A 25,044-nucleotide genomic window follows, 5' to 3' on the forward strand; every position below is an offset into this window, starting at 1 on the left:
GAATTCTCTAGATTCAATCCCATTTGCCACTACTCTGGCCGAAGGGGAGGAGTAGAGCGCGGATATCCATCCCAACCACCTTGGCCCCATCCCCACCGACATGAGAACCTCCCTCATGAAAGCCCAACTGACCCTGTCAAAGGCCTTCTCCGCGTCGAGAGCCAGTAGGAGTGTGCCTTCGTTTCTGGCCTCGGTTGTGGCTAGTATATGAAGTGTTTTCCTTAAATTATCGGAACCCTGTCTATTAAGGACGAATCCCGCCTGGTCTGGGTGTATCAGGCATGGGAGGGAATTTTCCAGTCTGGAGGCCAGGATCCTAGCAAAAATCTTGGCGTCTACGTTGAGAAGTGAGATGGGTCTGTAGGACCCACAGACTGCCCGGTCCTTACCAGGTTTGGGTATGACAGTGATGAGGGCCTGTAAGAAAGTCGGTGGGATTGTGTCGTTGCCCCTAATTTGATTAAACAATTTAGTCAGGGGCTTCACTAGGGTGGATTGGGTCTGTTTATAGAAATCCGCTGTGTAGCCGTCAAGGCCTGGAGCCTTTCCGGCCTTCAGTCTCTTAATGGCTCCCTCCACCTCCTCCTCTAGGATTTCCCCCTTGAGGGCCTCTAAGTCTTGGTCGGTCAGTTTGGGGAGGGGATGTTCTGCCAGGTAGGAGGCAATATCCTCCTGTGATTCACCCACTTTCCTGGAATAGAGTTTGCTGTAGTAATCAGCAAAACATTCCGTCACTTCCTGCCGGTTCCCATGAATTCTGCCTTCCTCGTCGGCTAGCTGGGTAATCCCTCTCTCCGCTCTACACCCCCTCGACCTCTGTGCCAGTAGAGTGCCTACCCTGTCGCCCTGTTCATAGTATCTCTGTCTGGTATATCGCATCCTTTTAACCACCTCACCTATGAGAACCGTGTGGAGCTCCTGTCTTTTGCCCTGCATCTCGTCCAATAGTGCCCTCCGGTCCACCCCCGGGATGCCCAGTCTGGCCCGCAGGATCTGTAACTCCGCTCGGAGTCTGCTCTCGATCAGGCCCCTTTCCCTTTTACGCCTCGAGCCCTCCGCTATGAGGAGACCTCTGAAGGTGGCTTTCCCCGCTTCCCATACCGTGGTCATATCCGTCTCCCCAGTGTCGTTTATCTCGAAGTAGGCCAGCATTTCTTGTTTCATGAAATCGCGGAATACTGGATCCCTAAGGAGCGTGTCGTTACACCGCCATCGAGCCGATCTCGGGGCGATGGGCAGGGACCAGTTAGCTACAAGTAGTTCGTGGTCCGACCACGTTATGGTCTCGACCTTTGGCTGGGTTACCGCCCCATCCCCCTCCTCTGAGGCCAGCAGAAGGTCGATTCTGGTGTAGGTGCAGTGTGGGGGAGAAAAGAATGTGTAACCACCCTGGGCCGGGTACGCCCTGCGCCAAACATCTACCCAGTAGTGATCCCTCAGGAGGTTTTGCAAAGCCAGGTTGTCCTTAGTGATCCCCTTGGGTGTCCCACCTCTAGCGGACCACCAATCCAGTTGGGGGTCGGCTATGAGATTAAAATCCCCACCGAGAATCATGGCTCCCTCAGCCCATTCGTCCATGACACCAAAGATCCGTGTGAGGAACTCTACTTGACCCGAGTTGGGTGCATATACAGTGGCAAAAGTGACTCGTTGCCCCTCGCTAAGCCCCTTAACGCCTAGGAATCGACCCCCAAATCCTCTCTTGGTTTCCACCCCCGTGAGTTGGAGAGCCCTTCCCAGGAGAATGCCCACCCCCTCCTTCCTGGAGGTCGGATGTGAAGCCCAGTAGTTGCTGCCGATATCTTTCCCCTTGATTCTGGACTCTCTCCCACGCTTGTAATGTGTTTCCTGTAGGAATAGGACTGTCAGGTGTTGTTTACGGAACACATTACCCGTGAGGGACCTTTTATTTTGAGAGTTTAGACCCTTGACATTCAACGTGCCCACCTTCCCTTCAATCATTGTCATCATTCCGGGCATGCATTTTGAACCCCTCGTGGTGATTGAATTTTAGAGCCCATTGCCAAGCGTATTCCTGTGGTTTGAACTGAATTTCCCCCTGAACCCCTCTAACTGCCCCGTTGTCCCTCCTACCCCCTTCCCCCCTATTCCAAACCCCCCTCCCTGTGCCCTCCCTCCCCCCGCCCCTCCCTTGAAACATAAGGCGTCCGTCCACTTTCCCCAACATATGTTGGGGTTGGTCAACGAACCACCAAGGACTCTAACCCCAGCCCCGGGGTTTTCGTGTGTTTGGAGAGTCCCAGATCGCAAACTTGATTCAGGTCGGCCCCCTCCGGCCTTCGGTAGACATGGCCGAGCTAGAATTCCGGGACCAGGAGCCTCCCCCCCCGAACCTCAGACATGGGGCAACACAAATAAACAGTTAACTTTTTAACCAAAACGCTCTGCCGTCCCATAGTCCAGCGGGCTAAACACAGCGCCGCCGCGGCGCCCATTCAAGGCAGTTCGTTGGCCCAGGGCCTCCATCGCCCGCACCCCGAATCTCTCACCTCGTGATTTTCTCCACCTCCAATCGAACGCTATTATCATGAATTTGAGTGGTCATCCAGGTTCGTCGACGGGTGTCTGGTTTTCCGAAACTTTCGGGCCCCCTTGACCTTAGATTTCCCGCTGTGATTTCCTAGTCTGTCGGGGCCCCTGGGGGGGTCCCGTGATCCTCCCTCCTGGGCGCCCGAGTGGCCCACCTGGTCGCTCACCAGATCCTCCGTGGCTCTCCGTATGTCTTCCTCCGACACCAGGTGGTGTTTCTCTCCTAGCCACTCAAACTCCAGGTAGAAGGGGTGCCCCCACCGATATCGAACCCCTTTTCCCTGCAACCATCTTGTAAGTGTGCCACATTTCCTCCTCATTGACAGGGTTAGGGCCGATAGATCTTGAAAGATGGTTACTTTCGAGTCGCCGTACTGTATGATGCCAAGATGTCTCGCCTTCTCCAGGATTCTGACCTTATCCCTGTAGTAGTGCAGCCGAACCAGGACCGAGCGTGGGCCTCTGCCTCCCCCCCCTGCTCGGTGCACCCTGTCGAAGTTGATCGTCCCCACACCTTCTGGACCCAGGGCGAGCCTCACGATGTCGTGCACTTTGCCTTCGAGACCTTGTGTGGACTCGCCCTCGGATTCCACCAGGCCAAAGATTCGAAGGTTGTTCCTCCTCTCCCTGTTCTCCATGTCATCAACCTTAAGCCGAAGCTCTTCTTCACGCCTTTCCACATCTCGGAGTCTCATGTCCATTTGGGTTTCGAGGAGTGTTACTGAGAGTTGATTATTTTCGACACCCTCCACGCGGTCTTCTAGGGTGGTGACTTTGGTGGTGAGGTCGGCCAGTTTGGCCCCCATGTCTGTCCGCATCCCTCGTATCTCCTCTAGAATCGTTTGGATGTTGTTCTGGATAGCCCCCAGGTCTGGGGGTGGGGGAGTGGGGCTACCGGTGGCCATGGCACTTTCTTTGGCAACGAATTGGTATTTCTGCAGGTTTTCTTTCCAGTGCATGGAGGGTTCGTACCGGCCACCTATCAACGGGCGCCGCCTTTTCGTCGGCTGGGGAGCCGGGAGGGGGTGGTTGAGTTGGTCCTTTAGTGGCGGGTTCCCGGCAAGTCAACTGGGGGGTCCCCAAGGTCTTACAACGCTGTTGGTGTGTTCCACGCAGTCCTTGGTGTCCTTGGTGCCCTTATTCCGGCCCCGTCGTTGCTCCACGGGTGAGTGGGTGGCCCTCAACAGGTCGAGCTCTGGGGCCGTGGAGGAGGCTGGTGGATTCGGGCCTCCCTGTGACCGGGTGTGTCTCGTTAGGCGTGGGGCCCCTGAGCACCACGGGCCGTCTCGGCGAGTGTTGTGATGGTGGGGGGGCGTGCTCCCGCGTCGGCCCCCCTGCAGTACCGTAGCTCCCAAGACCAGCGGATGGTCCTCTCCAGGTCGGGTCGGGCTTCGGGTATCAGTAGCGCCGGGCGCGGAGCGCCTGGGCGCAGAGGGCCGCCCCGGCGTGTGCTCCCCGGGCGGGCGGACAACTTTCCTCGGGTCGGGGCCCTGGGTCAAGCGGTGGAAGATGTCCAGAGGAGGAAGCGCCGTGGGCCCTCCTTCTCGGGCCTATTCGTGGGCGGCGCGGCTCGCGCTGCTTCCTGCGTTGCTCCGCGCCAGGTCGTGGGGGAGGGGCGGCCAATGCCGCCTCGGTCCGTGTAACTCCGCACAGGAGCGTCGGATCGGGACCAGAGTTGGGTCCAGGTGGGGGCTACAGGCTCCAACGTCTTTTGGTGGGGGTCGCGTAGTGCGTGGGACCCTCGTTCCGCAGGTAAATCGCAGTTCACCCGGGGCTGGGTGCGGAGCTCGACGTTCAGGCGTCCATCCTGCCCGCGCCCCCTGGTGGCCTCTCCCCCGGATATCTATTCTTAACGGTGATCTGGTTCAGGGAGCGATAATCGATACAAGTTCTAAGGTCTCCTTCCTTTTTTGGAACGAAGAACAAAGCTGAAGAAGCAGGGGACTTGGAAGGACGAATAAACCCATTCGCCAGGTATTGATCCAGGTATTGTCGAAGGTGAAGGTTCTCAGGCTCGGTGAGGGCATAAATTCTACTACAAGGAGGAGTAGATCCAGGTATCAGGTCTATCTGGCAGTCATAAGACCTATGAGGAGGTAGAGAGTTAGCCTGATCCTTCCGGAAAACATCTTGGTATTCTAGGTATTCGGGAGGTAACTGGGGAGTCTCTGAAGAAATTGCTGCCAGTGCAACACCAGGTGGAGGGTGACAAGTAGAGACACATTCTGGAAACTGGACCGTTCTTGCTCGCCAATCGATCAGAGGATTGTGTTTCTCTAACCAAGGTATTCCTAGAATAATCTGAAACTGAGGGGCCTTGATCACATCGAACACGATCTTCTCATGGTGTCCATCTTGACTTACTAGCGTCACCTCTTGAGTGGTATGCGTTACTGGCCCGGAGGCTATCTCCGTACCATCCACTGTAGTAATGACGTCCTTTACAGCCTTGGGACAAAGAGTTAGATTCATCCTCAAAACCATTTCATGATCCACATAATTGCCGATGGCACCGCTGTCGACGTAAGCTTCAATTGCATGTAATCGATCCGGATTATCAGGGCTAATGAGGACCATAGGTATCACGAAATGCGAGGTCACGGAACTGGTTTTCACGCTCGGCAAGAGGACCTCTATTCTTGTCGGGCGAGGTCGTTTCCCTGCTCAGAGTTTGTAACTTTGGTAACTGCAGCTCCTACTGCCTTCTTGGCAGGTTTCACCGGACAGTCTCGAAGAAAGTGCCCTGAGTTTCCGCAATATAGGCATAATTGCAACTGTTTTCTCCTTTCCCGCTCCTTTTGTGTTAGAGGACCTTTCAGACCCCCTATTTGCATGGGTTCCCCAGAGTCTACTCCTTTGGAAGGAGTTGGCGACTTGGAAAATACTCGAGCATCAAACTTGGAACGGTCGACCTTCCTGTTCTGCAGTCTATGATCTATTTGAACGACCAAGTCTATATAATCCGAACAGTCTTGTGGGGGATTCACTACTTGGGCTAAAACGTCTTTGAGCTCTCCACGTAGACCTCTATAAAACAGCGTAATCCTTTTGTCCTCAGGCCATTGAGTTTCCACTATTAGTCTATTGAAAGATGCAATATAAGCCAAAAGGTCTTGATTACCCTGTCGCAACGAAAGAAGCTCATTGTCCAAGGCCTGCCCCTGTGAATGTCTTGCGAACAGTTTTTCCATACTAAGCTGAAAGGCTTGAAAATCATGGAGAACCGGATCATCTTGATTAACTAGAGGGATCGACCAGTCTGCCGCATTGCCACTAAGGTACGAAAGTACAAAAGCTACTTTAGCTTGATCAGTTGGAAAGGCTGCTGGCCGGCATAAGAAGTGCAACCGGCACTGATTGATAAATACTGCAAACCTCTTTGGGTCACCAGAAAATCGTTCGGGCGGAGCCAGAGGTACATTCCCAGGTAGGTTGATCTGCACTGGATTCATAGAGGATGTTGAAGGAAGATTTGCCCCTGATGCGGGTAACGGGGTCTGTCCGGCTTGTGACTGTAGCAATTGTCTAGCAAGACCGTCTGTTCTCTCCTTGGAAATAATTAGTTCCCTTCTTAGAGCATTCTTTTCCTGACGAGCTGCATGCACTTCTGCCCTTAGTTCCCCAAGTACCCGGGCTAGGTGGTCAGTATCCGAGGTTTCCATAGCGCCTGGGCGAGAGTTTTGCGGTAGGCTTTGCGTTCTGTAACGCTCACCTGATTCTCGCAGAGGCGCCGGTCTTGACTGGGCAACTACCGTATCTTCAAAGGTGATGTGTAGCACCCGGTTGGCTCTTTGGGCTGGACCTCTGTGCACTGTATGCCTGACTTCAAGAGTGAGATGTCTTAGGTAAGTGGATGCCGAGCTCTCCATCTGCCTCGGGGCAGGGTGCTGTAACCAGTTTCTTCACTGGGTAGGTAGCGCAGACCTCTTGACTTCAGAGGACTGCTGTCCGTCGTTTACTGCACGAACGGTAAGTTTCGAGTAATTCTATTGTCTTTAAAGTCTTTAGTAATGATGTCTCTTGTTTTGCAGGGTTCCGGCGATGGCGGATGACGGGCTGAAGTGAGTTGAAGATGGAGTCCGTGTGATGAATAGAAGCGCCTGGAAGCACGTAAGTAAGCGCTTGTTGCCTGCTTCACGATGCGCTCTAACTGTCTTTTATTTTGCAGGTACGAGTTCGGAGCGGCTGCAGGGTGCCGGAATACCCACTGGGTTAGATGTGGAAAGGAGTAATGGCACGTGAGTATTAAAGTTCCCCAATGTCTTTAAACGCACCTTGTTTTGTCTTTCAGATGCGGGATGCAGCGCCGAAGGCCTCCGGAGCGTGCGAAGAGTTGGTAAGCTTTTGTCTTTCAGATGCCGGAATGCAGTGTGAAGACCTCCGGAGCGCACGAAGAGTAGGTAAGCCTTTGTCTTTCAGATGCCGGAATGCTAACCTGTTCTTTCTTGTCTTTATAGGTGTTGCTGAAGACTGGATTCAGGATGGTAAGCCTTTTTTCCTTAGGCCCAGGATCCGATGCAGAAGACACGATGAGCGTTCTGCTGCAGAGGATGCAGAATAACGCAAAGCAAGATTCATCCACCGGGTGTGGTTTAAATAGCCTCCTGTAGTGCTTAGGTCCCTCCTTCCACAGCCACGCCTAGGTAAGAAAAGAGTTCCTGCCTTCCAGAAGAGTTCCAGTGTTCTGAATCTAGGGAGTGGCTCCTGCCCCACCCAACAGGAAAAGTAGTTCCAAACAGAAGAGGATCAGAGGCTCAACTGGCAGGCAAGTAAGCAGCATGGTCTGCTGCAGGTAAGTCCACCCAAGCATTATGAACCCGGCGCTTCCAGCGCTGGGACTGGGCATATTTATGAGCCTGGTGCCACTGGCGCCAGGACTGGGTCCAAAAGGTCCCAATTGGGACTGGTTGGCACTCGGAACCTGGGTTATGGATCTGCTTCCAAGGGAGTTGGGAAAACCCTGACCTTTTGGAAGCAGAGATCATGACATGTTCTCCTCAGCGGTCACGGTGGCCTCCCTCCATGACAAGCAAGCTCATCGGAAAAAGGAGGAGGATTATCTACTTCGACGGCGTCTGCAGGACCCCGACAGCAATTCCGGCAGTTCAGGTGAGGAGAGCTCTACAGAAGGGGGAGAAAAGGGAAACCAGGCACTTAAACTGTCACAGTTTCAATGTACAGTCAAGAAATTATTTCAGCATATTTACATGCTCACTATTTGAAACCGAAAAATTCTGATAAGTGAAGTCTACAGTTTGAATAGCAAGGCTTTGTTCAATGGAAGTGTAAAGGGATTTAACATCCATTGTTGCAAGCAAAGACTGCGAATCCCATTTGAACTCATGCAATATTTGTAAAAACCTGGGTGAATCCCTCAAATATGATGTCAATAACGGAACTCTCTGTTTGACAGCTGTGTCAATGTATTCCGAAAGCCCTACAGTGGCCCATCCTATGCCACACATGATAGGGAGTACCTCAGGTAATAGTTCAAAATATTTACGAATTTTGGGTAAGAAATACATAGTTGGAGTAATAGGATGTTTCCTAATTAGGAATTGTCTTTCTCCGTCCGTTAGCAAACCTTTCCTATGCCAGTCTTGGACTAATATAATTAGTTCTCTAACTGTATGTTCCATGGGATTCCCCAACAATTTAGTATAACATCCTGGAGTAGATAAATGTAACTCCACCATGGTAATATTGAGAATGACAATATTTAGTGTCTCTGAGATGTTTAGTAGATATTCGACTTTCGGCACATTAGCTAAATTAGGGTATAAGAGCGCTACAGTTTATGATGTATTAAGCTGTTTAGATGATCTAAACCTATTATGGACAAAAAGCAGTAAATGTGGTGTTATCTGTGGGGTATGGAGGGTCATTGCAATTTGTAACATAGATTGTCATAATTTGTCCCATGTAATTGCGTTATGCTATAGGAGAGAGGAGTTTTGTTTTGACAACAAATTATTAATTAACAATAGTAGGTGGACTAAAGTTAGGATGAATTTATGTATTTGAGATCAGTGCTATCTTTGATTGCTGTTTTTCTTGTTTTTATTTCTCTTCTTTCTCTTTTTCTTCCCTTTTTTCGTTATGATAATTGTCTGATGTGATGTGATGAATTTTATTGCCTTCTGTAATCCCTTTTCGCTGTGTCTAATTCAATGTATATTAATTTTTTCCATCACATGTAAAGATTTCGTTTGACCATTAATGATTGGAAAATGTTGTTTTTGTAGAGATCAACAATGAGCAATTTGAACACTGTTTAAGTTTTGCCTTGAAAAAGAGCAGATTGGTCGGAACACGTGTTGGCGCCAATTGCAAAGGATTCCTTTTGTTGTAGATAGACATTTGTAGAGGACTATTAAGTGTTGAACTGAAAAGAATGTATTAAGAGATATTGGAGAAAACATCTTCTTGAAATACCTTTTTCTGTCAAAAATTAAATAAGTTATCTTTACTTGAAACAAGTACTTCGTTGATTGAAGAATCGAAACAAGCACATTGAGCTTTGCACATTTGTTTCTAACTGTTTACCAGTGGTGTCAAAAGCACTGTTTGCTGTGTGCATGTATCCAAAACTGCCAAGAAATGCAAACCTGACGGCTTGGTGAAGGTCAACAACAATGAAGTCCTCCTAATGGCCGATTCTGGTTCAGACGTCACGGTCATCCCACTCCAGGCCTACAAGTGTATAATAGAAAAAAGCAAACAACAATTAAAGAAAGTGCACATAGAGCCCACAGTCTGTGCTGGGTTCAAATTGAAGTTATTAGTATATAAGTAATGCGCCAAAAGAGGGACTTGCAAACACAAATATACTTGGCAGAACATAGACCTGTTAAGTGGGTTGGTTCGACCAAGCAAAATTATACATGGTATGGGACGCCAATAGAGGGGAGCAGGATCTCTTCCTAAAAGCTGGTGACTTGAACGACAACCTCGAATACCACAAGGAAGTATTCTCCAAGAAATATTGACACAAAATGGAATTGTAAGCTGGATCAAACACTGAGTGTGGCAAGTTCCAGCCACGTCGCAAGAGGAACACAAAGCAGTGGTATAGAAACTACTGAGTTCATGTTGGTCAATACATGCTAGATTTCAAATTTTTGCATTTTAAATACAAGCTGCAATGATCAGAGACACATCGCTACCTCTTGTTGAAGAATCTTTTTGTGGTATTATTCTCGCCCGCCTAATGCTAGTTTACATGGCTTGCCCATGATTTTAAAACTAGCCAAGTCTATGCCACTCTCTGCCTCTTTTCTTTATAAGTTACTAACTCCTTGTGAGCTAAATTTTGCCTGTCCACAGGGAAGAAATTGTTGGGATCTTGATATAGGCTGTAAGCTTTCAGATGCTGAGTGGCCTTGTATATGTGCTGGTCTCAGTAGGTTTAAGAGTGACTTAGGTTGACGTTATACACAGCAATGTATCATTCATTGTATGTATTGGTCCTGTGAGAAACCAAAAGGTGTCTCTGTCAACAATGGATGGTCTCACCTGAGCTTCGGTGTCGATGCCACTGGAGGAAACTTCAGATTCAGAAGGGTCTGCGATGGTCTCTTCAATCGATCCCTTCTTTTTGAAGAGATAGGGTCTGTTCCGGGAACCCGCCACTGTCGTTGGACTGATAAACAGTGCCAACAAGAATGGCGTCCTCCCTGCACAGCCCAGGAAGGGGAAAAAGGCGAAGTCAAAAAACCCTTGTCTGTATTCCGTGGAGTTGGTAATTCCACTGAGAGATACTGGTGTTCTGGAAAGTTTGTAAATCCACAGAAGGTTTATGGTATTTTGGGAGGAGGAAAGTTTGCAGAGAGATGACTTCCAAAAGCGAGCATCTTCTAGGTGGAGGGTCTTCCACAGTAGGAAGAGAAAGACAGAGGTTCTGATCCTGTCAGAACCAATATCGTGTAGGTATGCAGGATATCAGTACTCCGATTGTTGATGGATAGAGCGGAGTAGAGTATGGGCCAGTGGTATTATCCACTGAAGAGGGCAGATATGCAGGAAAACAGAATTAAGCTCTGAAAATGAAAGGAACTCAAATAAAACAGTGAAAGCAAGAAAAGAAAAGGTAAAAACCGTATGACCAGAAAGCAATCAGGACCAGTGTACGGTAAATCAGCAGGAAAAGAGCAGTGCAGAAAGAAAGCTACAACCGCCTGCTGAAACGCGTGTGGACAGAGAACTGAACTGAAACCAAAACAGTGAGAGAAGGAGGAGCTGGAGTGGTTCTGTGGAGGACGGGATGCAAACGGGAATAGCTCCACTGAAAGGAAAGAAAGCGGAAGTTAAGGAAGAGAAAGGGAAGAGAATGGGAAGCGAAAGCCGGGCGGGGTGGTATGAGAGGCGGAACTCGCAGTCAGCAACTGGAACAAAAGGAAAGGGAAAGTAGTAAAGAATGGAAAACACGAAGCAGACAGGCGAGGCTGGAAAGTAGAGAAGAGTTTCGGGCTGGGACCCGAGAGAAGGATAAGCAAGGAGGTTAAGAGCAAGGATTAGCTGGAACACGAAGCGCACCAGCAAGGAGCGAATAACTACTAGAGTTGCAACGCACAGGGGGGCGGGGCTAGGAGACAGAAATAGGAAACATGACAGAAAGACTAGACCGAAGCAAATTAACGTGGTGGAACGTTAATGGCGGATCCTCCATCTAGACCATAACTTCCAGGCACCTCTCCTCATGACAGTAGCCCCGGGTTTACCCAGACGAAGGGTGTGAAACTTCCGAATACATTTGGGAGCAGAGATGTTGGACATTGGCCCCCACGAGTCTTCAGCTGGTGAATAACCCTTCCATCTAACAAGGTAGTGCAATCTCCCCTTATGCTGATGGGAGTCGACGATCTTTTCTACCTCATAGATCTCCGGAGATGGGTACCTGAAGGGTGTCTGGAAGGTAGTCTTCCGCTGATGTTTGTAAAAAGAAAATGGTTTTAACATAGAGGTGTGTCACAGTGGCTTAGACAACTTGAGTTTGAAAGCCACCATATTGATGCGGGACAGAATGGGAAAGTCACCCAGGTACCTGGGTGCAGGTTTGGAAGGTTGTGTCCCTCTGGGTAGGTATTTGGTAGAAACCAGACTAGATCGCCTTCCTTCCATTGAGGCAGCTGGCTACGATGTACATCGGCTTGACGCTTGGATTTATCACGGCTCTCTTCCGGGTAGGTGATGGCTGTCCTTTGAGCGACAGAGATAGATTCCAGGAGCAAGTCTACTGTAGGTAAATTAGAGGCCGGAAATGAGTCCGCCGGAAAAGCACAGAGTGTCTTCCATACATGCAGAAGAAGGGTGACATCTTTATGGCAGAATGGGTGGCGTTGTTATATGCAAATTCTGGAATGGATAGAAGAGAGGCCCAGTTGTCTTTTAGCATTGCTAAAACACCCCTCGGTATATGTATATATGCTGTTTATTTTGTAATGTACTGTGTAACTACTGTTTATTGTAACATGTTTAAGAGTATGCGCCCGGTTGCTCCTGGGCCTGGTTTCTGCGCTTTATAAATAAATAAATAAATAAATAAATAAATAAATAAATAAATAAATAAATCAGAGATACAGCTACATGGTAGCGTTCAGGCGTTCTTTCTGCCCGTTGGATTGCCAGTGGTACCCCGATGTAAGTCCGCTTTTGATGCCAACAAGATCACATAACGTCTTCCAGAACATCGATTTATATTGTGGACCTCTATCCGAAAGTATCGTCCCAGGAATCCCATGTAATCTTACCAAATCTGTAAGAAAGACTTGTGCCATTTCTGGGGATGAAGGTACTCCTTTCAAAGGAGAGAAGTGGGCCATCTTGCTAAAACTGTCAATGGTAACAATGACAGCCATGAAACCGTGGGATGGAGGGAGATCAACCACAAAATCTGTGAAAAATTGTGTCCAGGGTTCGGCTGGGACTGAAGGTTGTTCCAGTAGTCCGATGGGTTTAGAAGTAGGGTTCTTGCTTCTAGCGCATATCGGACAAGACAGTACATATTGTTTGATGTCTGTCTGAATAGAAGGCCACCAAAACATTCAATTGATGAGATCAGTGGTAGCTGCCACTCCCTTGTGACGGGCTATTCTGGACTTATAACCCCAGGAAAGAATAAGTATCTGTTGTATGGGCTCGGAAATGAACAAACAATTATGGAAGAACCACAGTCCGTCCTTTACCATTAAGTGATTCTGTGGTGTCGTTGAGAGGGGTCTCAGAGCCGGGAGAGAAGCTGACTTGACCTCCTGGAGAACCTTAGAGAGTGTTCCAATAAACTTCACATCTTGAAGCAAACGGTCTCCATGAAAAGTGGGGGGTTCCGGTAAATCAACTGGTTTCTGGACAGACTATCAGCTATGATGTTTTTACTGCCAGGTAGGTATGTGATGTGCATTCCATCTGCTGTAATATCTTTAGATTACCATAATCTGTGCGAATCTCAAATGGATGCATGGAACCTTGTAAAAGGTGACGCCACTCGGCGCAAGCTTGCTTGATGGCCGACTGAATAGTGTGTCTTACTTGAAGTTAAGGTTCGGGAAAGATATGCGATGGGGTGTTCCAAGCCCTTGTGTTCTTGTTTCAAGACTGCTCCAATTGCGCCGGCTGATGCATTAGTTTCAAAAATGAAAGACCGTTGTTGATCTGGCTGTCTGAGGATGGGTGCAGAACAGAAGGCAGTCTTTAAGCCTTGGAAAGCCTCTTCAGCCCTGGAATCCCAAAGGAATGGAACATCCTTCTTGAGTAGTGCCGTGATCGGAAGGACTTGATTCGAGAAAGTAGTAATAAACCTTCTGTAAAAGTTTGCTAATCCGACAAAGGCTTGTATCTCCTTCACAGAAGTAGGGGTCGGCCACTCAATAATGGAAGATACCTTCTTGGGGTCCATTTCTATTCCATGTGCGGATAGGATGAATCCCAGATACGGTACAGAGGGAACCACTATAAGGCACTTTTCTAGCTTGGCGAAAAGTTGATGACGTCTCAGGCGTTCCAAAACTTCTGAGAGGTATCTTTGATGAAGACTGCTATAGCTGTAAAACACCAGGATGTCGTCCAAGTAAACTATAACATTCACGAATAGCAGGTCCGTGAATAGACGGTCCTTAAACCACTGAAACACTGCAGGAGCGTTCACCAGACCGAATTGCATTACACAATATTCAAACCGGCCGAATAAAGTGCAAAAGGCCGTCTTCCACTCGTCCCCCTCCTTGATTCTCAGTAAGTGGTAAGCACCCCTGAGGTCGAGCTTACTGAAGATCACCGCTCCTTCCACTGCCTCAAGACAATCCTTGATTAAGGGCATAGGATACCGGTCTCTCACGGTGACCTTATTGAGATCACGGTAATCTATAGAAGGTCTGAGTTCCCGAAAGTCCTTCTTAGCTATGAAAAATATTGAGGCTCCAGCAGGGGATTTGGAGAGATGAATTTGGAGGTTGTGGTCTAGGTACTCCCTTAAAGCCTTTCATTCTGGGATAGTCAATGAGAACATCCGTCCAAAGGGAATGATGGCATCGGGAAGGATCTCAACTGCACAATCCTTGGGACATTCGGGAGTTAGTTCCTTAGGGATTCAGTCTTCAAAAACGTCAGCATAAGTTTGAAAAACTGAAGTCAGACTGTTGACCCCAGGAGATTTCTGGGAGAAAAAGGAAACCGTGGCACAATCAGCCGAGGAAGACAGAGCACACTGTTTTTGACAGTACTCAGAACAAAACCGCAGAGTTTTGAGTGCCCAGTGGATAAGAGGGTTGTGCTTACGAAGCCATGGTATTCCCAAGATGATAGGGAAATGGGCCGCTCGGGTCACATCGAAACCTATCGTCTCATGATGATCATTAATAGAGACCTGAATAAAAGTGGTGGTCTGACTGATGGATCCAGAGCACAACGGCCGACCATCCACCCCTTCGATCTTCTGTTCTTCCTCTTTGAGAATGAGATGGATTCCTTCTTGCTTGGCCCAGTTGACATCCATGAAGTTACCAGCTGCACTGCTATCGACCATTACTAGGACTTCTCTTCCAGGTTGCTTGTTGCATTGGAGAATGACCCGTAACACCATCAAACATGCATCGTCATCGGACATTCTGGTGTTGTGGGAATCTTCGGGAGAACCCCGGTTAGTGGTTCCTCCTAGAACCGGGGGTCTGTCGTTTCCCTGTTTCCGCGGGGCCACTTGAGGGCAATCACGTAACAAATGGTTAGCGGAAGCACAGTACATACAGAGTCCTTTGTCACAGCGTCTGTTTCTTTCTGTTGGGGTCAAAGGCCCTCTGGCGGCCCCTATTTGCATCAGCTCCTCACTAGAGCGAATATATCAGAATGACTCCTGATGTATCCAAAACAGGTGTTCTACTTCAGGCAGTTGAACCCGTCGTGTAGCCGATGAGTTCTTTTTGCCAATGTACCTCTCAGGAGTACGTAAGGACTAGCTGAGAGATCTACGGACCCAAAGATGGATGGACGCCACAGAATCCCGCTGGCCTGTAAAAGAAACACACAATCAACACCACAGAAAACAAAGTATGATAAGATATGGCTGCTAGATATACCTTATGCCAACAGGAGAAATCGCTGATGATAATTAAGGATACCTGTTCTTATTTCAAGATAGGCGTTTATCCTGTGAGCAAGAATAACAAGTGGATCAGTGACGTGACTCACTCTCAGAAGATAGCATACAGAAAACGTGAGAAAAAATACAGCTACTATGAACATAGAATGTCTTACCAAGATGTTGTTTGTATGTAGAAGTGAAAAAGTCTTGAAATCCCAAGCTGAGGAAATGGTAGAGTCCTCCTAACACCCGCCGGCACGAGGACGCCTGAAGGTGCTCCAATGGCAGTCTCTAGTCTGGGCACAACTTTGTTAGTCCTATAATGGCGGTTCGTCTGAGAAAACACAGTTCTTGTAATCCTGAAAAGTCGTTCCATGAAAGAAAACGTGGCACTTGATGAGCAATCCAAAAGCATTCCAAATCGTAACCTTTTCGGGCAATGAAGTCACTAACAATAGGCAAAAGGAGTCCGTAGGAAAGCCGAGTCGGAAAACGTGCTGGCTAAGACAAGGCCTGAACGTAAGGCAAAAGAGTAGTCAAAACGAGTTACATGATTCGGTAAGCAGGAGTATTCTTACTAAGACAAAGGACAAGGCGAAAATGGAAGTCTGTGAAATGTAGCAAGGGCCTGGATCAGTTAACACAATGTAGCGAAGAATCAAGACGGCTGTGAAAACAATTTCAGAAGCCGTGAACTCAGCATGGGCGGGGCTTAAAAATGAATGAATCACATGATTGGCTGGATGCGGATCTAGCGTGATTGCACACGTGACACTCGAAATGCAGGGCACCAGCGTCGCCATGGCAACCCCCAACGCTCACGAAACGACCCATTGGGAATTGCTGTCAAGCTTCGACTCCACCTCCCCATTCTCCTCACCTGATTCTTCAGATGTTTGGACCTTGAGAGCAGCTTTAGCCTTTGGACGATTCTTCTCCTTGCTGGAAGTCTTTATGAGACCGGACCTTCCGCTCGTGTAAATAAGGTCTGGCCCCTCCGGAGGCCACCGTGACAGTGAGCAGAACCTGCCGTTGGATGCTCCCGGGGGGGGGCCAGCCTCAACTCCCAAGGAAAAAGCCTGAAGGCAGAAAAAACACTGGAGATATTGTTTGCAGGAGATGTGGTAAGCAGAATTCCACAACAAAAGATTGTGAAGATTATTCTTCAAACAGTTGAGTTGCCCAAAATAAACACAGCGGATGCAGATGGTAACTGAGTTGGAGGCACCGACAAATGGAAGAGGATTTGCATTAAAAGGCTCGAACTCTAAGAGGAAATGCGGAAAACTGGATACCAAAGGATGCACATCCACAGAAAGAAAGGATAATCGGAAAGGCAGGAAAGTACCACCGATAGCAAGCTGAAAAGTAAAGGACAGACAAGTAGTGGAAGGTAAAGGATCAGAGTCGCATGCAGTAGAAATACCGCGGGCGGCGGGGCCAGGAACCGCGAGAGACTCCAAGGCGAAAGGTAAAAAAAAAGGAAGAAGGAGAAGAGCAGAGCCACTCGCAGTCAAACGACCGCAGGCGGCAGAACCGGAACGGCGAGAGCCGCCGAAACGAAAAGTAAGAAAAAAGGGAAGAAGAAGAAGAGCAGAGCCGCTCGCATTCAAACGACCGCAGGCGGCTGAACCGGAACGGCGAGAGACGCCGAAGCGAAAGGTGAGACACATGGCACAGGGGCTGAGGCAAAGAAAAGGTAAACAAATGAAGAGCGGAGCGGACAAACAAAGGTAAGGCGGACAAGCTGAAATAGACAAGAACAAGCACAAAACTAACGGCTACGGAGAACAGAGAGAGAGAAGCCAGCACTACAAGGGAAACGGAGCGTCAGAGTGAAACTACACAGATACAACGCACCAAACTAGGGGGCAGTGCCAAGCTTTATAGGATACTCCACCATGTTTGGTGAGGACTAGAGCGTACCCGTGCCGTATACTAGTGCCTCCATCTATTCCAAATCTTCCACCCTTGATTCCTGAAAATTGGGGTTGTGCTATGTATTCTAGTCACAACACGTTGCGTCTTCTTATTGGGACACGTGAACGGGGTAAAAGAGGAGAGACAGACACTGAATCATGCGTATGGTATAATGTAGCTTGTGAGGCTGACAATTTCTTGGATAGCCGTGATATCCTAACACTGAGAAGTATTCAGAGAGGTCTTTTGTTCTGACTGTGGAAGTGGTGGGTTTTGGCCTCTTTTCCTTTCAGATCTTCTTTGAGACATCCTGAAGTCGATTTGAAGAGCTAAAGAAAACAGGTCATCTAAAGTAGATGGGCGGCTAACCCGGGACAACCAGTGGTCGAAGTGTATGAAAAGAAGTAGTGGAGCTATGTTCCCTGCTGGCCTGCCCCTGCTCCCCACAAACCCATCATCACGCCCCCTCCCACACACAATACAAACCCCCAAAACACTTTCACCTGCTGTGGAAGGGAACATTCAGTGCAGTGCACTGAAAGTGCAAGCTGCAACGTCTTCCTACTCTTTTATTTTAAAACGAAACCATTCCGGAACGGTTTCTTTTTAAAATAAAAGTATAGGAGCTGTAAAACGCAATTAAAAAAAGTAGAGGAGCACCGCTCCCGACCGCTCCCGCTCACTTCGACCACTGGGGACAACTCATCCTTGAGCTCTTGATGGAGTCTCTTTCGGTATACCGTGAACTGGACTGACTCTGGCCAACACGCTTCACTGGATAGCTGTTTGAAGGCAGAGATGTAGGTCAACTAGTCCATAGTGCACTGTTTTATATCCAGCAGTGCTTCCCTGGCAGAGAAGCCAATCTCCTGCCTCTCAAAGGTTTGACGTAAGAGCGTAACAAATGCATTGTAGTCCTGGAGTATGGGATTAGCTGAGGTAACTAATGGGGTTTCCCAGGCAAGGTCATTGCCAACCATGTTGTAAATGAGAAACCCCACCCTAGTGCGATCAGTAGCATAGGTAACAGGTCTGAAAGTAAATTACATCAAATAGGCATCGATGAACTCCTTCACCTTTTTAGGGGAACCGTTGAACTTCCAAGCTGCCAATGCTAGAGGGCGGTAAGTCAGACTGATGGGCTTCTCTGTCCGTGACCATCTGTCGCAGAACCGTGTTTTCAGACTTTAGTCCCTGTACTTCCACCTATATTTTATGTATTTATTTATTTATTTATTTATTTATTTATTTATATTTGTATAGCGCGCAAGAAGCCCAAGGGCATTGAGGCGCTGTTACTTGCAATAACTTAGTTACATGGTACAGGCATGAAAGCGATTGATAACACATTATGAATACTGCACGATATCATACTGTTGTTACAGATATTGTCATATTCCATAGAAGGAGATGGTCGTTGTGGCGCCGTTGGTCCCAATCACGGGTGGCAGCCATTATTTCTCCCAAGATGGCGGCGCCATCCGAGGGCGGTATTCCAGCCTTTCAAGGGATGCTGGCTATTGAGGCTCCTCCTTCTCAGCAGAGATCCGGTTATCTTGCGGCAGGCACAACGCACGAGTGCGTTGCTACTCTACCCAGTCAGCGCTTCGTAAGTTCGTCCCTAGGCTTACCCTTACTTGAATTCTCATTTATACCTTGCTAATATCTTCTTCTGTTTCTGTCTTTTAGAAGCCTTCTTGTTGTACTCCAAAGGCAGAGATTCCGCTTCATAACCTTTATTTACGAGTGCCAGTGCAGCTCGAAACAGATCCTTCTCCTTTCTACTGCAACCGCTTCCATTCGCACCGGGTTGGACACTTCACATACATTGATTCTATTCAGCTGCTTCACTCATTTCCCAGCTGCGTTATTCGTAAGGTTTTTTGCTTCAAATCGAATCTGCTGCCAGGTACCCTTCTCTCCTTCTCTTTTATTTTGGTTTTTAGAAAGATCTGCCTGTTTCTACCTTCTGGTCTTTCATGTTTCCTTTTTATATCGTATTAGACTCCCGAAGTTGCATCACGTTATCCACGAGTCCTCACTCTCAGTGTCTCACAGATGAAATCCGAACGTATGCAATCTTGAGACAATATAGTTCACAATCTCCTTTATAACTGGTAACTATTAGGCAACTGATATCCCGCATCTACTCTGTATTTCAGTGCAAACTTACCTTTCTCTAATCTATGCCTTTGTTATTTTTCTTTGTGGTACCTGCATTCAGTCACCTGGAACTGTGCTAGAGACTCGCCCTTACCTGCTCACAGAGAAGACTTCCAACAACTGAGGCGGTCAGGGTTTTCTTCCCCAGAGGGTTTCCCTGGGGAGTTCATTCCTTCCTTGTGCAAGCTATCACGGGATAGGAAGGGATTCCCCCGGGGGGGCTTCTCAATTTCAACACATCCGGGCTACAGGATCAGGTCAGTGGGTGCATGTTTACAGGGAACCATTATTATTTCTGGAAACTACAAATACTAGAACAGAATCTTTACAGTTAGCAATGCCTAAAAAGGAATTATATAAGAGATTATCTTAGTCTCTTTTTCTACATTCATTCTGTTTCCAGGCATAATTGTTTTTCCCTTTATGCTTACACTGAAATGGATCTGGCTCAACAACAACAATTATTGGCGGCAGTCCAGTCACTAACGGCCGAAGTCCAGGCACTTAAACAAGAGAATGCGGTGTTACGGCAACACATGGGGAGGTCCCCTAGTTGTTCCGAACTTCCTCCTGGACCTTTACCAGGGGGACGCTTTGATGGAGACCCGCATAAGTTGAGAGAGTTTTTAGAATCTTGCACAGTGCAGTTTACATTTAAGACTGCATTCTTTCACACTGATAGGGATAAGGTGGGACACATGATTGCTCACCTTACCGGTCCCGCTCTAGCCTGGGCTACCCCTTTAGTTACTTCAAATAATCCAATTCTAGATTCATATCCCGCCTTTGTGAATAGTCTTAAGACCATGTTCGGGAGGCAGGAGGTCACAGTGTCAGCTCAAGAACAACTATTAGACTTCCATCAGGGTTCTTTGGATCTCTTGGTTTATATTACTCGTTTCAAACAATTGGCAGCAGGAACGTCTTGGGCAGATGACGCCTTGATTACGCTTTTTAGGCGGGGTTTAAGTGAGGAACTAAAGGATGAGGTCTCTAGAGTTCCTCGCCCGCCTAATTTGGCCGAATTAATATCGATGGTTATGCAGATGGACTACAGAATTTTGGAAAGACGTCAGGAAAAGAGACGGCAAAAGAATTTTCGGTCTCAGCCTGAAAAATCAATGGTCTCCCCCAAGGAAAACTTCTCTGACGAACCAATGCAAATAGGTGCTGCTCGGGGTCCTTTATCCGCTGAGGAGCGACTTCGACGTCGCACCTTAGGGCTATGCATGTACTGTGGTTCCAAGGAGCATTCTTTACAAAATTGTCCGATCATTCTCTCTCGGAAGCAGGGAAACGCTCGAACCCGACCGTCAGGGGAGCCGCGGTTAGGGAATCAGTGAGCGGTTCCCCTTCTTCCTCCATTTCATCCCACAGTACGGACGTCCCTGATACCTCTATGTTGGTTCTAAAGGTTACTTTTTCTTGTGATTCCTTGGGTTTAGTTGAAGTTCCAGCATTGGTGGATTGTGGGGCAGCAGGTAATTTTATTGACAACATTTGGGCAGCCAAATTTAGAATTCCCCGTTCTTCCAAATCTATGGCTATTCCCGTTGAGTCAGTAGATGGGAGTCTGTTGGTCTCAGGTCCCATTAAGGAACAGACAGTTCCTTTACAGATGTCTATTGCTAATCATAGGGAAGTCATCACGTTAGACATTATCCGGACTGCCCATTATCCTGTGATATTGGGTTTACCTTGGCTTAGAGTGCACAATCCCTACATCAATTGGTGAGCTGGAACATTTTTTCTGGGTTCTGTTCACTGTCAAGCCCATTGTTTTATTCGTGGTACTGGTGAACTACTTTCTGCCTCGTCTCGCGAGGGAGAGGGATTGAGAACCACTGTGCTAAATCAGATTCAGGGGATTCCTGAACCTTATCAATCTTTCCATAAAGTATTTTCCAATACTGAATATGCTGAACTGCCACCTCATCGTAGGGATGATTGTGCCATTGATTTACTTCCGGACCTCCCTATCCCATTTGGTCGCTTGTATGTGCTATCCGCAAGAGAAAAGGAGGTTCTTAAAGAGTATCTTCGCAAGAATATGCACAATGGTCTCATTGCCGAATCCACCTCCCCTGCTGGGGCTTCCTTATTTTTTATTTCCAAAAAAGACTCTGCTGAACTCCGACCTTGTATAGACTTTCGCGGATTGAACAGGATTACGGTTCCTGATCGTTATCCGATGCCCCTAATCGCTGACATCCTTGAAGCCATTAAAGGTGCCAGGATTTTCACCAAGCTAGATTTGCGAGGAGCCTACCATCTCATCCGCATCAAATCGGGAGATGAATGGAAGACGGCTTTTAGGACGCCATTTGGTCATTATGAGTATCGCGTGATGCCATTTGGATTGTCCAATGCACCGGCAGTTTTTCAGCGCTTTATGGACCATCTATTCTCTGACATTCTCCTGCATTCAGTTATTGTATATCTCGATGATATTTTGGTTTTTTCTAATACTCCCACTGAACACATTGGTCATGTTACGGATGTACTACAGCGCCTTCTAGACAATCATTTGTTCTGTAAGCTGGACAAGTGTGAATTTCATCAAGACAGTGTGGCATATTTGGGATTCATTCTATCCGCTCAGGGGGTTTCTGTGGATCCCCGGAAGGTTTCTGCTATCCGAGACTGGGCTTCTCCAAATTGTGTTAAGGATATCCAGCGATTCCTGGGGTTTGCCAACTTCTATCGGCGATTTATTCCCAGATTTTCTGAGATCATTTTACCGTTAACGGCTCTCCTCAAGAAAGGGGTTCCGTTCCATTGGTCCAGGCAAGCAGAAGAAGCTTTCACCTCCCTGAAAGACTGTTTCATGACAGGGCCTATTCTACTCTCTCCTGATCAGGGAAAGCGATTTATTGTAGAGTCGGATGCCTCCCACTTTGCCCTTGGAGCTATCCTTCTTCAAGAAGATGAACAGGGGGTGGAGTGTCCCATTGCGTATATGTCTAAGACCCTTTCTCCTTCAGAACTGAACTATACAGTCCTTGAGAAGGAGTTACTTGCCATCAAACGGGCTTTTGAGGAATGGCGACATTTGCTGCTAGGAGCCCAATTTCCGGTTGAGGTTCGGACAGACCACCACAATCTTCGAGCCCTTCAGAATGCACAAACTCGGAATAGCAGACAAGCCCGTTGGGCTCATTTTTTCTCTCCATATGAGATCGTGTTTACCTTCATTCCTGGCAAAAGTAATTTAAAGGCTGATGCTTTATCTAGGAAAGAATCTACTGAGTGGGCTCATTTCCGGGCCGAACCTTTGTTTCCCAATGCTCGTTTTGTGCATGTGATTTCTAGTTTTCTTCAGTCCGTAGCAAGCGCTACGTTGGTTTTCCAACAGGATAACCCTGACCTGTTTCGGGCACTGGGACTCACTGTATTTCAGGATTGTGCTTACCGACATCAGAAACTGTTTTTACCCTCGGCGGAACTCCAAAAGTCTGTTCTTACAATGTGTCATGACTCACTCATGGCTGGTCATCGAGGAGTGAACAATACTATGGAACTGGTCCGCCGCAACTTCTGGTGGCCTAGTCTTGTGGAGGATGTTAAACAATATGTGGCTGCCTGTACCGTCTGTTTACAATCAAAGGCACCTCGATGTTCCCCCTTGGGTCTACTCACGAGAATGCCCGTGCCGGTTCGTCCATGGCAGATCATTTCCACGGACTTTGTAGTGGACCTTCCTAAATCAGCGGGATGTACGACCATTATGGTCACTATTGACTACTTCACTAAGATGGCCCACTTCGTGGCCTTGCCTAAAGTACCTACCTCAGCGCAGATGGCAAGGATCTTTATTACGCATATTTTTTCTGTTCATGGCTTACCGGATACTATTGTTTCGGATAGAGGTCCCCAGTACATGTCTAAATATTGGCAGCAACTGTGCAAGATGCTTGGTATTACCCGCGCTTTGAGCTCGGGTTTCCATCCGCAAACTAATGGACAGACGGAACGATTGAATCAGACCCTTGAGGGCTATCTCAGATGCTATGTTTCAGCATCTCAAGACAATTGGACGGAGTTATTGTCGTTGGCTGAATTTGCTTATAATAATGCGCATCACACATCATTGGGATCCAGTCCTTTTCACTGTTCCTATGGGTTCCATCCTACCTGCTTCCCTGTGGGGGTATCGTCTGCGTCTTCTTTCCCGGATGTAGTCTGTCTGCTGCAGGATATCCAACAGGGTCACCAGAAGGCTCTGTCTTCTCTTCAGAATGCTCAGGAACGGATTAAACGTTTTGCTGATCGCAGACGCTCTCCAGCTCCGGTTTTTGCATCCGGGGACAGGGTGTGGTTGGCCTCTCGATTTCTTCCTCGACATCTGGTGCCTTCCAAACTTTCTCCTAAGTACTTTGGTCCATTTCCTGTGCTTCAACGTCTGGGGGAGGTGGCCTATCGTCTACGTCTTCCTCCTTCTTGGTCCAGGATTCACCCAGTATTTCATGTTTCTCAGCTTAAGCAGGACGTGGCGGATCGCTTTTCTCGTCATCTGGTTGCTCGTCCTCCTCCTGTTTCGACTCCTTCGGGGCCGGAGTTTGAAGTTGCCGGCATTTGCGATTCCCGTTACCACCGGGGCCGTCTTCAGTACTTGGTGGATTGGCGTGGGTATTCACCGGCTGAACGGTCCTGGGAACCGGCTTCTGCCGTTCATGCTCCACAGCTGGTTCGCCGCTTTCATCGTTCTCATCCCGGCAAACCGGGTACGTCAGCTCTTTGGAGGGGGCATACTGTCATATTCCATAGAAGGAGATGGTCGTTGTGGCGCCGTTGGTCCCAATCACGGGTGGCGGCCATTATTTCTCCCAAGATGGCGGCGCCATCCAAGTGCGGTATTCCAGCCTTGCAAGGGATGCTGGCTATTGAGGCTCCTCCTCCTCAGCAGAGATCCGGTTATCTTGCGGCAGGCACAACGCTCGAGTGCGTTGCTACTCTACCCAGTCAGCGCTTCGTAAGTTCGTCCCTAGGCTTACCCTTACTTGAATTCTCATTTATACCTTGCTAATAGCTTCTTCTGTTTCTGTCTTTTAGAAGCCTTCTTGTTGTACTCCAAAGGCAGAGATTCCGCTTCATAACCTTTATTTACGAGTGCCAGTGCAGCTCGAAACAGATCCTTCTCCTTTCTACTGCAACCGCTTCCATTCGCACCGGGTTGGACACTTCACATACATTGATTCTATTCAGCTGCTTCACTCATTTCCCAGCTGCGTTATTCGTAAGGTTTTTTGCTTCAAATCGAATCTGCTGCCAGGTACCCTTCTCTCCTTCTCTTCTATTTTCGTTTTTAGAAAGATCTGCCTGTTTCTACCTTCTGGTCTTTCATGTTTTCTTTTTATATCGTATTAGACTCCCGAAGTTGCATCACGTTATCCACGAGTCTTCACTCTCAGTGTCTCACAGATGAAATCCGAACGTATGCAATCTTGAGACAATATAGTTCACAATCTCCTTTATAAATGGTAACTATTAGGCAACTGATATCCCGCATCTACTCTGTATTTCAGTGCAAACTTACCTTTCTCTAATCTATCCCTTTGTTATTTTTCTTTGCAGTACCTGCATTCAGTCACCTGGAACTGTGCTAGAGACTCGCCCTTACCTGCTCACAGAGAAGACTTCCAACAACTGAGGCGGTCAGGGTTTTCTTCCCCAGAGGGTTTCCCTGGGGAGTTCATTCCTTCCTTGTGCAAGCTATCACGGGATAGGAAGGGATTCCCCCGGGGGGGCTTCTCAATTTCAACACATCCGGGCTACAGGATCAGGTCAGTGGGTGCATGTTTACAGGGAACCATTATTATTTCTGGAAACTACAAATACTA

The 25,044-nt window shown here is 48.0% G+C and overlaps 1 long non-coding RNA gene across 1 annotated transcript in view; it reads right to left on the bottom strand.

Moving 5' to 3' along the window:
- Positions 1–11,071, bottom strand: part of LOC138473641 (uncharacterized) — a 45,821-nt gene extending 34,750 nt beyond the window's left edge. Inside the window, exons 1-2 of the long non-coding RNA XR_011268825.1 lie at positions 10,066–11,071; positions 9,159–9,243 (exon numbers count right to left, since the gene is read on the bottom strand). This is a non-coding gene — a long non-coding RNA (uncharacterized lncRNA). The remainder of the gene's footprint in view (positions 1–9,158; positions 9,244–10,065) is intronic.
- Positions 11,072–25,044: the final 13,973 nt, after the last annotated feature.

The sequence above is a fragment of the Ambystoma mexicanum genome, chromosome 8 (genome assembly GCF_040938575.1).
Source record: "Ambystoma mexicanum isolate Mex_15411 chromosome 8, UKY_AmexF1_1, whole genome shotgun sequence".
Taxonomy (NCBI): domain Eukaryota; kingdom Metazoa; phylum Chordata; class Amphibia; order Caudata; family Ambystomatidae; genus Ambystoma; species Ambystoma mexicanum.